The sequence below is a fragment of the Megascapheus bottae genome, chromosome 9, assembly GCF_031878675.1.
Source record: "Megascapheus bottae isolate mThoBot1 chromosome 9, mThoBot2.hap1, whole genome shotgun sequence".
Taxonomy (NCBI): domain Eukaryota; kingdom Metazoa; phylum Chordata; class Mammalia; order Rodentia; family Geomyidae; genus Megascapheus; species Megascapheus bottae.
In genome coordinates, this window is record NC_143517.1 from 3,709,343 (window position 1) to 3,724,312 (window position 14,970).

Sequence of the window (14,970 nt, forward strand, 5' to 3'; positions counted from 1 at the left end):
TCTTGATCCCAGTGTGAGTACCTGACCATGAGAGCAGTGGCATTTATTTTCCAGGAAGTTTATGTCTTTTTTTAAAACCTGTCTGGGGGTTCCCTGGTTGACTAATGAACCACTTGCCTTGATCTAAACTCTTCTAGGATACAGATACAACTGTGGACTCCTCCACTCTAGAAGAGGTGTTGTAATATTACCTGTGACAGTCACCCCAAGAAATCCATGGTTCAGAGGATTAACTTACTTTTATTTTGCTTGTAAATCAGCTACACTGTCACTAAAGATGCTGCTCCAGTCATCCTCTTGCCCGTGGTGGAGATTTCCTGAGCTTCCAGAGCTGGCTTTCTGCAGGTGGCATGGAAGATGGTGGGGAGGGTGGGGGGAGACAGATAGAGGCCACTGCCATTTCCAAGTCATAGGAGTAGCCTTGATCCGTGTTGCCCTGGATATAAACAGAGCCAGAACCTACATATAAGGTGGCTCTAGAGATGGGTTCCCTTCCCTGTCGTAGTAGAGGCCCTGGCCTCTCTCATGCCATTAGCAGGCCCATGCTTTTGCACTGACATACCACGTTGGCAAGAAGCTTCGAGGCCGCTGCTACTGAGATGCGTTCCTTATCTGGTAATCAAGAGATTCGACACTGCTCAGCCAATAGCCATTCCCAGAAGCTGCAACCAGCTATACCCCTGCCCTCATGCCCAGAGGGTCGGGATTGAGCTCTACAACTTTCTCCACCTTCTGGGAAGCAATGCAAGCCCCTTCTGCGTCCCGGGAGACAGCTGCAACCATGGCTCCATGGTGAAACTTGAAGGTTAGGGTGGTGATTCCATGAAGCATTTCAATTCGTGGCTCCTCTGGGACTCCTTCACCACCCCATTCCCCCCACCCCCACAAGATGGATGCAACCAGGCTCAGCCCCGACCAAAGTCAACCACATCTTCAAGTCCAAAAGAAAACCTGGTGGTTTACCGGCTGCAGCCTCTCCAACTTGCTGGCCTGCACCATATCTAATGAAGGCAAACCAGACCTACCTTCTAAGCAATGATGCATTCAGATCATTTCTATGAATCCCCAAAGGTTTAACAATTCCAACATGTTTCAGGAATCCAAGTTCAAAATTACCACTGAGGCTGAAAATAGCACTCTACCACTAGGCTACATTCCCGCCCACCAAGAGAAGACATTTCTTAGGAAGATAGAAACAAAGCCATGGCCAGTAGTGAGGAAATTATGCCCATGAGATTATGAGATCATTTCTATTCCCACACTTATTATAGAGCTTTCAGGGTTTTGTTGAAATACCCATTTTATAGTGACCTATTCATAACAATATGTAAGACAACTTTCAGGTAAGACAGAATTACAGACTTTGTCCTTTCTGGTGACAGAAGTGTAAGTGAAATGTACACAACTCACAATGGGAGATGAGAGATAAAAGAGGCAGAGAAGGGTAAGTACTGCTAGAGTAGAGATGATAAAGTTCCCATGTCAGAAGAGACTGAAGCTTATTGATTTTTCCTGAGGCCACTTACACAGACTGTACTGGGGTTAGAGTGTAAGGACACAGGGACAGAAAAAAACTGAGGGCCTGCTAATCTAATCCAGAATACTTTAATGCTTTCTGCTAGGACAAAATGGCTTCATTTTAGAGCAAATATGATTAAGAGTTGATTTGTTCTGGTTTTGCCCCAACAAAAGAGACTTGTGGTCTTGCAAACACAAAGAGGTTAGAGCAAAGGAAAGTGAATTGTACTCGTTCCTGAGAAGAGAGTATAAGCTAATCCTCTTCAACCCACTGCCTCCAGAACATGCACTGTAGGACAATGCCTGGGGAATTGGACAAGGAAGACCTTTGACATGTGCAGAACCAATGGCAACACTTCTTAATATTCAACAGAATTGTAGAAGTTGCACTCAAAGTAAGAAAAAAAATCAAGAAAATGAATGGAGCCAGTTGCTGGTGGCTCACACCTGTAATATTAGTTACTCAGGAGACTGATATCTGAGGAACGTGGTTCAAAGCCAGTTGGGGCAGGAAAGTCTATGAGACCCTCATCTCCAATCAACCACCAAAAACTGGAAGTGGTGCTGTAGCTCAAAGTGATTGATACAGCACTATCACTTGAGCTGAAGAGCTCAGGGACAGTGCCCAGACCCAGAGTTCAAGCCACACAACCCAAAAACAGAAAAAAAAAGAAAAAGAAGAAAGAAAGAAAATGAATAATCAGTGAATCGATGCATAGACTTTATCAGTCATATATTTCTTGAGTTAGCTATTCTGACCGGGGAATATAAATATTTACCAATATTTAGTGGTGATATGAAGGTAATTTATTACATGTTCTGAGCTCTACATAGCAAAAGTTACTAATTAAAAAGTCTAACTTTGTCTTTTAAATTCTCTTTTCCTTGAAATAGTTAAATGTATAGATAATTTTTAAGATTCAAATGGCATCTGTATCTTGGCAAACAAGAAAGATAGGAAAAAATTACTTTTCCCATTGGAAGAGGAAAAGTAAAACTTATTGGAGGATGAAGGAATACAAAATTCTTCTAGAGGTCATTGGGACATAGCATTCTCTAGAAAACAGTTTTTAGTGTGGTAGATGACAGCTTGCAGAGGTGTCTATTATAACAAGGCTACAGAAATCATTTAGCTTCCTGCCAATAATGATTTCTCATTCATACAGGACTGGATAAATTGTCTTGAGAGCAGGTTGTTATGAAGGGTCCAGCCCTTTAGTCCTATCCTTTCTCTTCGCACATGATATATTGCAATTACATTTTTCTGCCATGCATGACAGTGCATGAAGGCTACCCACCAAAAGTTTGTAAATGCTGGCACCAGGCTAGGGCATCCAATAATAAGGGAAAAAGAAAACCTTTTCTTTTATACATTATTCCTTTTCAGATACTCTGTGACACAAAGAGAAATCAAAGACAACCATCCTGATTTTATTTACCATAAAAGGGGAAATATGGGGCCAGGAGTTGAGACTAGTGGTTGAGTGCTTGCCTAGCATGCACGAAGACCAGGGTTTGATTTCTCAGTACCATATACACACACACACAAAAAAAGGCGAAAGTGGTGCTGAGGCTCAAGTGGTAGAACTCTAGCCTTAAGAAAGTCCAAGGACAGTACTTAGGCCCTGAGCTCAAGCCCAGGACTGGCAAAAAGGGAAGAAAAGAGGTGGTGGGAAATATCTTGTGAAAGAAGACTAAAGATATTAAGTGTTCATGTTATGCTCATTGCATTTTTGAATAAAAGGTAGAAACTGACACATAGGATAAATATATAGCTCTCATGAGGGTTGAAAATGACCTATGTTTTTTCAATGTAATGATTATGATAAAACTAGTTGTGAATGAAAGAAATTAGGAGAAAGTTATAATAATTTGAAAATCCTAGGCAGAGTTTTCTTTTGATAATGAATGTATGTGTATTTTTCTTATTCTCCAACATGTATACCTACTCTAAAAGAACATAAAGAAATATGTTTCTAGCTTGATCTAGAATTCTTAATTTGGCCTTGCATTTCTCTCTCTCTCTCTCTCTCTCTCTCTCTCTCTATATATATATATATATATATATATATATGTATAATTTTTGTGCTATCACTCTGAAGACTCTGAAGATTAGGACTGGTCATTGTCCTTTAGCATTTTCACTCTACTACTCTACTACTTAAGCCAGAGCTCCACTTCTAGGTTTTTCCTTATAATCAGAGATAAGAATTTCAGACTTTCCTGACCAAGCTGGTATTGAAACACAATCCGCAACTCTCAGCCTCCTATGGAGTTAGGATTACAAATAGGAGCTGCCAGCTCCCAGTCAACCCAGCTATATGACCTATCACATGCAGAACATGGAAACTGCCATGTGCCTCCTCTCAAGCAAGAAAAGAGCCCCATGTGGTGGCATATGCTCCTTACTTTATAGCTCATCTGCTATTCCTTTCACTTGAATTGCCTTCTCTCATATTTGACCAGAAAATAAAGGGAATGAAAGAACCATGACAGTTTCCCTATTATTCCCTACACTATAGGGAAAAGTTATCTACCTGCTCTACTATCAAATTATCTATTTACCCATTCCTCTAAAACACACATATCTGAGAAAATGAAATGCCAAACACTCCCGTGGCAACACTTCCTTCTGCTACCCTCATCCTGAAAAAATTTCTTTGTCACATCCAGGCTAAATTGCTTCCATAGCAGTGGAAGCTAATTTTCTTCAGTTCCATCTTTAGTGAAACAAAGTGTAATTTCCTCACCAACTCAATGCCACACAATACAACTTAATTTCCTCCAGTTTTCTCTATTTCATATATATTGGCTATTAACCTTTTAGTATAAAGGCTAGTTATGTCTCATCACCCTTATAAACCTGAAATTGAAAGGTTCCAAATTACATCAGTCACAAAGTAGAAATAGAAAGAAAACATGGATAGTAAAAGACAAAATATTACACTCAGGTATGAAAAGCAGGATTCTAAACAGTCACACAGTGAGTCTAAAGGAGCTCATTCTTAGGAGAGGATCACAAAAGCTCTAGAGCGATGCGTATATGATAATATAAAATGATGCTTATCAAAAGATAAAAATAATACAATCCTTATCACTATAAAATGAGTATCTAAATTAAAACAAAACAGCATCAAATTGTTTTTTTTCTGAATCGCTGCTCTAACATATATGTGAGTATATGTGTGTGTGAGTGCATGTGACATTGTGTATGCTGAACCTGATGTACTCATTTACATATTTAAAAAAATTAAACTATCCTTATTTCATTGTCAGTTTGAGGCCGACAGTCTCCTTTTATACAGTATCATATTTTATATAACCAGGATGTAAATTTCATTTTAGATTATGAAAGAAAAACAGGAGGGAGGGACTGGGAGAGAATGAGGGAACAGAAATGTACTCATTACTTGACTCATAATTGTAATCTCTCTGTACTTCACCTCTATAACCACAAATTAACAATAATATTTTTTGAAAATGCAAAGAAAAGGATATTACTCTAAAATAAAGTAATTGATAAAAAGTAGCGGATGCAAACATCAATATGAAAATTCATATCAGATCTACAATGTTGCCCCAATAAACCAGCTGAACATGAAACCTACTCATTTTTAAAATTTTTGCTGCAATGAGATTATCCCAAGAAACTATGATCTGACTATAAGAGCATTAGTCTACCTGGACCTTCTCTTGTTTATTCATCTGTTCAAAGTTGTATCAAATTGAGATACTGGAACTGCATTGTTCAACACCACAGCTATTAGCTTATCTGGCTCCTGAGGACTGGAATTGTGGCTTATCTGACTGAGATGTGCTGTTATGCATGATAAACAATGGAATTTGAAACTTTAAAGTAAAACCAAGAATATAAGTCATCTTTACTAAAGCATTAACCTCATTAGATGTAAAATAGCAGATAAAATACACTAAGCTTAATATTATTATTTTTTTCAATAGCAAATAGGATATCTAAATTTACACAAAGAACTCAAGCACTAGTGGCTCATGCCTGTAATTCTGGCTACCCAGAAAGTTGAGATCTGAAGAAAATAGACTGCATAGCTAAACGAGGCCATAGTTCCTCAACAGCAACATTTGATTATGTAAGTATTTCATTTTTATTGAAATCTCATTTATCTTCTTGTTTTTTTTCTATAAAAATTTTGGTTTTCATGTAAAAAAAACCGTTGTCTCATTCATTATTCTAAAAATTCCTCTCATGTTTTCTCCTAAAGATTTTTACAGTTTTATTTTATATTTGTAAGTTGGCAATGAATTTCACGTAACTTTGAACATAGTATGATATGTTTTCAGGCTTTTTAGTTTTAAACCTCTGATTATTTTCCATTATTTGTTGAAGTATTTGCCTCAGATTAAAAATTGTGGCATCTTTGACAAAAAAATGAAAGCAGACACTTGATAATAAAAGTGGTTAGTATGTAGCCAGGTGTTTCTTAATGTTCAAGGCTGTTTCAGTAATAATTACCACCATGCCAAACAGAGAAACAAATATCAACGATCAGCAAGAAGCATACTCTCTTTTGACCAACAGAAGTTGCAGGAAGTCCTTAATATGATTGATTAGAACAGTTATCATTTTATGGAGACAAAGGATTTTTCAGGAGAGAGGGATTCTTGAATGATGGCATAGAGACAAGGAAAAGTCAGAGCTTCATCCACCAATTAGAGATACAGGGCTGTACCAGTGAAACACAGCTCAAGAGAGGACAGGAGGAAATTAATAAGCAGTTAGAGCTAAGTGGCAATGAAGAAGTGTCAAATCTTGAGCACCTAAAAGAGGTGGAAAAGAAAACAAAAGTCTCACGTATATTGTGTATCTATCGCTTGGTATGGTTTGCCACAAATATGCACAAATATGCAATCTGGCAGAAATATTTAGCCATTGTTGCAGATTTGCCTCATGATTTTTTTTCCCTTTTTTCTCCTTTTTTTTCCCCGTGCTTTTGGTCCGAGACTCATGTACCCACCACAGAAATGGAGGGAAACAAAACAGGAGCTCCTGGTCTGAAGGCTTGGAGGCTAGTAAAATAACCTAAGTAGTGGTACAGAGAGTGGCCTCATTCACTGAGGTTCCACAGAAGAAATAACAAAGGACCTTCACTACTGACTACACAAGGTGCTCTTTAACAAACAAACAAACAAAAGCTTCCATACAAGAGGATTCCAGGAAGGAGGCTGTGCAGCCATCTACCATGAATGACTCACCTCAACCACACACAAGGAGTGACTAGGCCTGCAGACCCTTGCTCCCAGGCCAGAAGCCCACATGCAGCCTGAACCAGCAGGTGAGAGAATGGCATTTGCTGGGGCCCTACTTGACCAGTGGAATCTTGATTAAGCTAGTAGATGATGGACACATCCTGAGCCCCACCCAAGCAGGAGGAAGTGCTGTGGAACACTGCTAATGTCCACCAAAACAGAGGTTTTTGCATCCTATCCCAGTCAATCCATGGACATGACATTCAGCCCGACGCAGAATATTATGTTCAGAAAAAACATCTCAAAATCTCTTCAAATACAAAATACTGACCACCTCTGGCACTTTTTCCCCCTCTCTCTGCTAGAGAGTGTATGAGTGTTTAAATGTGTGGGTTCACACTTTTGATTTAGATTATTTAGTTTCATCATGTTTAAGGGTCAAGACTAATTTCAATTTTGGGAGTGTTTATTAGATGCTCTCCCCTATCATATTTCTTTTCCTTTATCCATTTTTTCTCTCCTCTTTTATTAGCATTTCTTTTCTCCCCATTGATACCTTTGATAAAATATCTCCTCCTTACCTTAGAACTTCATTATTCATTTAGAACTTTATTATTATTATTATTATTATTATTATTATTATTTGCCAGTTCTAGGCCTTCAATCAGGGTCTGAGCATTGTCTTTGGGCTTTTTCAAGGCTAGCGCTTCACCACTTGAGTCACAGCACCACTTTCAGATTTTTTCTGTGTATGTGTTACTGAGGAATCAAACCTGGGTCTTTGTGTATGCTAGGCAAGCACTGCACCCCTAGGCCAAACTCCCGGTCCTAATTTATGACTTTTTCTTTACAGCTAACCCTTCACATCACCACTCCCACTCACAACTGAGCTCTATAACAATACTAAGTAAATTCCATTTCCCATTTCAGTATTTACCTTACTCCATACCTCTTTTCTCATAAAGCCTCCAATAACCCTCCTATAAAATAAAACCAATAAAAACCTCCCATAAAACCTCTAATCCTGTGAACATATAGCAACACTGGAGGCATAAACAATGATATCCTATTATATGTAAGAGTTCAATCTATAAAGATCAGGATTAGGTCCTAGAACATATATACACCCAGAAGCGGTGGAAGAGCATCCTTTCCCAACCACCACCCATCTAGAGATCACAGGGGATAGCCTGTGATTTTAGGCAAGTGACAATGATCTTCATAACAGAAATACAAGATGCCAGGGAAATACAATGCCCCTAAGAAACAACCACTACAAAATTAAAGACAAGAATTGGAGGAAATAGAGGATATTACACACACTGGGCTCAAAAAATTGCTGATAGAAATTTTCAATGAAAACATAGAGAAACTCTACAAGGAATGTTTTGAATATGATGAGGATAATCAAAGATTAATGGAAGGATACAAGGAAAATATAAATAAAAAGTGAATTCCAAGAGAACACAAATGAGTCCAATAAAAACATAGATGCAAGTTAAAGGAAATCAAAGAATAACCAAGAAAGTAATCAAATAAACCACCACCTCAGTGCTAGCTTTTATCCCTGTAATCCTAACCACTGAGGAGGATAAGATCTGAGGATCATGATTCATACCCAAGAAAGTTCTGCACAGAAAAGTCCAGGGGACTCCTCTCCAATTAGCCAACCAAATGCCAGAAGTGGCACTGTGACTCAAAATAGTAGAGCACTAACATTATAGAAGAACTCAGGAACAGCACGTAGGCCCCAAGTTTAAGTCTACAACTGATTAAAAAGAAAGTCGATGTGAGACTTGAAAAATGATTTTAATAAACAGATAGAAGGAAGACAAAAGAATTCTTAACATTTATGCAGAAAATGCTGGAGCACCAACATTTTCAAACAAACAATAGAAAACAGCAAAACACATAGATCCAAACAACATGTTTGTTGAATACTTCAACACACCACTGTCACTAATGGGCAGGTCATCCAATCAGAAATGCAGCAAAGAACCTTCAGTTAATTGACTGTATAAACCACCAGAGCTAACGCATGTCTATAGAATATTTTACCCAGCAGTGGCACAATACACATCCTTCTTATCAACCATGGAAACTTTTTCAAAAATAGTCCATCTTCTAGATCCTAAAGCAAATCTCAGCAAGTTTAAGAGAATTAAAAGTATTCCTGTATCTATCAGATAATAATGGAATGAAGTTGGAGCACAATAGCAAAAGAAACCACAGAAAATATTTGAACTCATCAAAACTGAACAATATATTTTTGAGTGGTCAGTAAATCATTGAGGAGAAGAAGTCATTTCACCATAACCATGGTATGGAAACATCCCAGAGGCCCTCACTGGATGAGTGGTTCAAGAAAATTTGGGGTGTGTGTGTGTGTGTGTGTGTGTGTGTGTGTGTGTGTGTATGTGTGTGTGTGTATGCACATATGTATAGTATATTGTATACATCGTATATATATATATATATATACACACACACGTAATAGAATTTTACATATCCATGAGGAAGAATATTACATCATTTGTGAAGAAATAGATGGACTTAGAAACAAAATATTCAGTGAAGGAAGTCAGCCTCAGAGAGGCAAAGGATACTTTTCCTTTTTATCATATGTAGAAGATGGAAGTAATTGATTAAAGTACAATTAAACATATTTGAAGTTGTATGCAAAGTGCATTGCTTGTCAGGGAGGAAATCAAATGGTGTAATTCCTTAGTAAAACTCACAGCCCAACAAAATAAATATGAGAAATCTTGTCCTTGAAAGGTGTCCAAAGGAGGTCAAATGGTGGGGGCAGAAAAATGTTGAGAGAAAACTGGGAGAATGTAAGTTTCCCTGAGAGGTCAACTGAGAAACAACAAGAGATAATTTTGCAGATGAACAAATGCACAAGCTATACAGAGAAAATTCCATTGGTAAGAAGAGATAAGCAAGAAGAAGATAAAGCAAAGAATACAGATGCCTATTGGGGGGGGAACCTTAAATTGATGACATGCATTTCTTCAAAGGAACTTCTTAATTGACATCTGAGTATTTCTGAGATACTTGTCAGTGTCTCTTGCATGATTTTCATTTGTCCTCCCTGGTGTTCTAAGCTATTTGGAGTATATGTTGCTTTATATTAGGTATGAACTAAGAATTTTGATCATTTCTTAATGTAAGAAATTGGAGAATTTAACATACTAGATAAATATGCTAGAAGTTTAATTGCAAATATTGAAGTTAAATCAATTATGGGAAACAAAGGAGAAGAAGAAGAAGAAGAAGAAGAAGAAGAAGAAGAAGAAGAAGAAGAAGAAGAAGAAGAAGAAGAAGAAGAAGAAGAAGAAGTAGAAGAAGAAGAAGAAGAAGAAGAAGAAGAAGAAGAGGAGGAGGAGGAGGAGGAGGAGGAGGAGGAGGAGGAGGAGGAGGAGGAGAGGAGGAGGAGGAGGAGGAGGAGGAGGAGGGGGAGGAGGAGGAGGAGGAGGAGGAGGAGGAAGTAGTCTTCCAGCACTGGTCACTTCTATAATCCTAGCAGTTCAGGAGGATAAGATTTGAGGATCAAGATTTGAAGTTATTTTCAATTAACTAACAAAATGCCAGAAATGGAAACCTACCTCATTTGGTAAAGAGCCAGAAGTGAACACGAAAATAAGAGTCCCTCAGTTCAAGTCCCCCACACCCATAGGAAAATAATGCAGTTCATGAATATGGAATATCTCTTAATGTTTCCATTATCATCGTGTTGCTTTCATCATGTGATTTTTTTTTACAAGTCCTTGGCTTGAGCTTAGGGTCTGGGCACTGTCCTTGGCCTTTCTCAAGGCTAGAGTTTTACCACTAGAGCCTCAGCATCACTTCCGGCTTTTATTAACATGTATATGGTACCAAGGAATCGAACCTAGGTCTTTGTGCATGCTAGGCAAGCACTCTACCACTAGGACAAACTCCCGGCCCACATCATGTGATATTTTTTACATATTTGGTTAATTCTTGTATATTTTGATGTTATTTAAATAATTCAGTTTAACCTAGCTATATAAGTATAAACATATTACATTTATTGCTATATAAAAATTAAATGAATCATTGTGTATGACTGCATGTCCTGATATCCTGCTAGTATCACCGAGTGAGTAGTTTATTGAAGACTGAGTGTGACTTGTGACTTTTAAATTAAGAATCAAGAAAATTAATTAATAGAATCTATACCACTTAGACTTCAATTATCTTTGAAAAAATCTATCTCTTGTTTGCTTTCTCTTTTTGCCTCTCTCTTCGTTGTGGCATTGTAGTTACAACTCAGGAAATTGTGATTGAGCCATGCCTCCCACTCTGTTTTTGCTATTTATTTAGGAGATGGAATCCTGAAGGCTTCTCTGCCTAGGCTTCCATTGTCATTAAACAATAGTTTTCTAGATCTCGGCCTCCTGAATATCTAAGATTACAGCCATGAGCCCCAAGCACCTGACTTCACTGCTCTATTTTTAAAGCAGAAATAACTTGAATCATGGCTAGCATTCATCCCAATCCTTTTCCCAAGTTTTGTCTCAGCACTCATGTTGTCCCAGGTCTCTATAATTGGAAACCCGCTCTAGATTAGGGGTTAAGTTACTATTACTCAAATGTGTTTATGTCCAATATTCTTCCTTTTTCAAGACAACTGATAAATCTGGCCAAGGTAGGATGACCAAGGTAGGATGGCTCAAATGTGAGAATATTGTGACTAAAGCATATATAACATGAGTGGAAGCATTCAGTGAAATCTACATAATGTAGCATGAAACAAGTTGGTTTAAACTTACAGTCAGGGACTGACATCCCACTGCCCCAACATACAGGTATGTATTGAAGGCTTCTCCCCAGAAGATGGTGCGCTTGATAGAGGGCTACTGGATGACTGGAGTTAGTAGAAGGAAAAAGGGCACTGTGAGCTTGTCCTTAAAGAGACAGGCCACTCAGACACCTTCAAAGCTCTCTGTCTTTCTCTCTGTCTCTCTCTGAGGGCAGGGGTGAGAGACATAGCTTCACTCTATAGCCTAAGTTTGCCTCAAAGTTAAAGCTTCTTCCTTGTCCCTCTGGAATTCTGAGGTTACAGCAATTTTACCACTGGGCTTGTCCTTATTTTGAAATTGATCACTCTTTTGTACATTCTCTCACAGTATATAAGGGTTAATACTTCAGAAAATTCTACTAATGTTTACCATTTAAGTGTAAAGTATTTAAAAATACTCAACCATTATTTAAATTTGTATCTGTTTACAAATTTCAAATAGTGAAGTATATACATATATACACACACATGCATACACACATATACACACACATACATAAACACATATATTATATTAAGAACCTAGTTGTTTGGAAATTTGTGGGGTCTACTACTTAGTTTTATAATAGACTTGGTTATCTACTATTATAACTGTCTAATGACATCCACTACTAGACAAGGATCAGACACTTTTCACTGTTTCTAGTATTCAGAGAAAAGTACTTAGGGAAATATACATTCAAACTAACAAACAAGTTCATTCTCTAGATTTAATTAATCTGTTTGACAGTATAAAAAATAAAAAGAACTATCTAAACCAGAGATCCATAATGCAGTCAAGGCCATAGTACCAGGTTCTATTTAAGGCTTACTTTGCTTGAGGTGAGTTTTCATTGATTTTTTTAAACTAAGAAGTGATATGAAGGTCTTAGATTCATTAATGTGAAAAACAATTCTCTGTTGCTGGGGAAATGAAAACTGTAATAATTGGTATATGGGAAATATATGTTCTGACTGTGGTTTCTCCCACACAGGTGAAGGATTTGAACCTAACCTACTGCTTGTAAAGCAAATTCCCTAGCTGTTAAGTTTCCTGATTGTACAATTCTGTAGAAAGTATTTTTAAACATCTTCTCTGTGTGTATCCCTCCAAACTACCAGTAAAGAATAACTCCAGGCATAGCACAGACTTACCCATTAGTTAGCTCAGCACTAGCTATACAGAAAATAACTAAATATATTGGACTGTCCTGAAAATTTTGTTTTTTTTCCCTTAACTTGTCATTTAAGATTAATCATCAAAACTCTTTTTCCATGACATAAGCACATTATATGCTCTTACTCTAAAATAGGTATCAATTTTTCGATAATTATATATACCTAATTCATTTATTGAAAATATACTGCTTCTCTACTGACTTTATCTAATATACATGTAGATGGAATATAAAAGTATGTATAGCTAGGATCTGGTGGCTCATGCCTATAATTCTAAATACTCAAGAGACTGAGATCTGAGTATCACTGCTCAAAGCCAACCCAGGCAGGAAAGTCTGTGAAACTCTTATCTCCACTAAACTACTCAGAAAAAGGCAGAAATGGTGCAGTTATTCAAGTGGTAGAGTGTTAGCCTTAAGCACAGTGAGGCTTAGGGACAAAGCCCAGGCCCTGAGTTCAAGTCCCAGAACCAACAAAAACATCATATACAGTAACACAGAGAACCATTACCTTCCAGTTTCTCTACTCTGTGCAAGATTCCTTTGGTCATTGGGTGTGGTGGCTCACACCTATAATAATCCTAGCTACTCAGGAACCTGAAATCTGAGGATTGTTAGTGCCTGGGCACTAAAGACCTGAGACTCTTATCTCCAATTAACTACTGGAAAACTAGAAGTGGCTCCAGGATAGAGCGGTAGCCTTGAGTTGAAGAGCTCAGGGACAGCACCCAGGCCCAGAGTTCAAGCCCCATGACCGACAAAAAAAAAGATCCCTTTGGTCTTAGCTTATTTTAACTAACACACGTGAAAAAGGTACATGATCATAGAAAAGAATCAAAGCTCATTTCTGTAATCCTAGCTACTCAGGAGGCTGATCTAAGGATAGATATTGGAGGCAAACAAATCCAAGAGACTCTAATCTCAAATTAACTAGAAAAATGATGAAAGTGAAGGTATGGCTTACATGGTAGAGCATCATCAGTGAGTGTTAAAAGCAAAGTAAGACTGTGAGGTTTTGAGCTCCAGACCCAGTAACATCTTCAACACACACACACACTCTTACACACATATGTACAAATTTTGAAGATGTCAATGTCAGGTTATACACTGAACAATAAATGAATTTTGTTATTATTATTTTACTTGGAAGTAAAATTTGAGTATCCAGTATCTTCCCAAGCCCCATAGTTATGTGGATACGGATAGATCCAGGCCAGGAGTAAGACAAATGTCACACAGTGCCCTACATTCATATTTGTGTGATTGTCAGCTTGTTTCCTTACAAATGATTTTATTTTCTATAATCCCAGTACATGGTTGACAGGAAAAGAGTTTGCATGACATGTCTACCCATTATGCTTAGAAAGTTCTCCTTGTAATGTCTGCTCTTCGATTAGGAAAATTTAGACCTTACCAGGGCTGCTACAATTTCATTCCCAGGCCTAATAAGAATGGTTGACATAAACTTGGTTTATGCCAAGTTCTTACTCTCCTCCTGAGAGTCTTAAATTTGATGTTAAGCAAAAGATACCAATATGACCAGCCTCCACTAAAAACTCACAACACTGGTTAAGCTTCTGAGGCAACATATTTCACCTATATGACCACAAACCACTACTGGAGGAATCTATATACACCTTGAGAGACTCACTGGAAAGGCATCTTGGGATCATGCACCTGGCTTTCTCTTAATTTACCCACATGCCTCTGCCCTTACGATTTGGCTTTGTTTCCTTAATCTTAGTCATAAGATTCTGCACTGTGTCCTAGCAAATATTGCAATGTGGTAAATTGGGAATTCTGACAAAATGGCTAATATATATATCTGACAGACTGATAGAAAATATCTACAAAGTTTGCTTTCATCGTATATTTTTCTGATCTACTATATCTGCTTTATAACCTTAACCTTTTTTACAAGACAACAAAGGGTAAATTTATTAACTTTATATCATGAAAAAGAAAAGAGCACTTTTGAAAAAAATGATGTTACAACATCAAAAAGTAGAGCATGTATATTACTTGTATACTCATTGTGTAACTTCAGATTTTTTTCAGAATTTCATATCAAAGTGTCTGTTTTGCAATAAATAGCACATCAAATGCTCTCTTTCCTTTTCGCTTTTTCTTTTTCTTTTCCTTTTTGCCAGTTCTGGGCTTGGATTCAGGGCCTGAGCATTGTCCTTAGGCTTTCCTCAAGGCTAGTGCTCTACCACTTGAGCCACAGAACCAGTTCCAGCTTTTCTT

General features: G+C 37.7%; 1 pseudogene; it reads right to left on the minus strand.

Moving 5' to 3' along the window:
- Nucleotides 1-240: 240 nt before the first annotated feature.
- The window catches only part of LOC150058698 (proteasome subunit beta type-5 pseudogene), a 68,550-nt pseudogene continuing 53,820 nt past the window's right edge, over nt 241-14,970 (minus strand).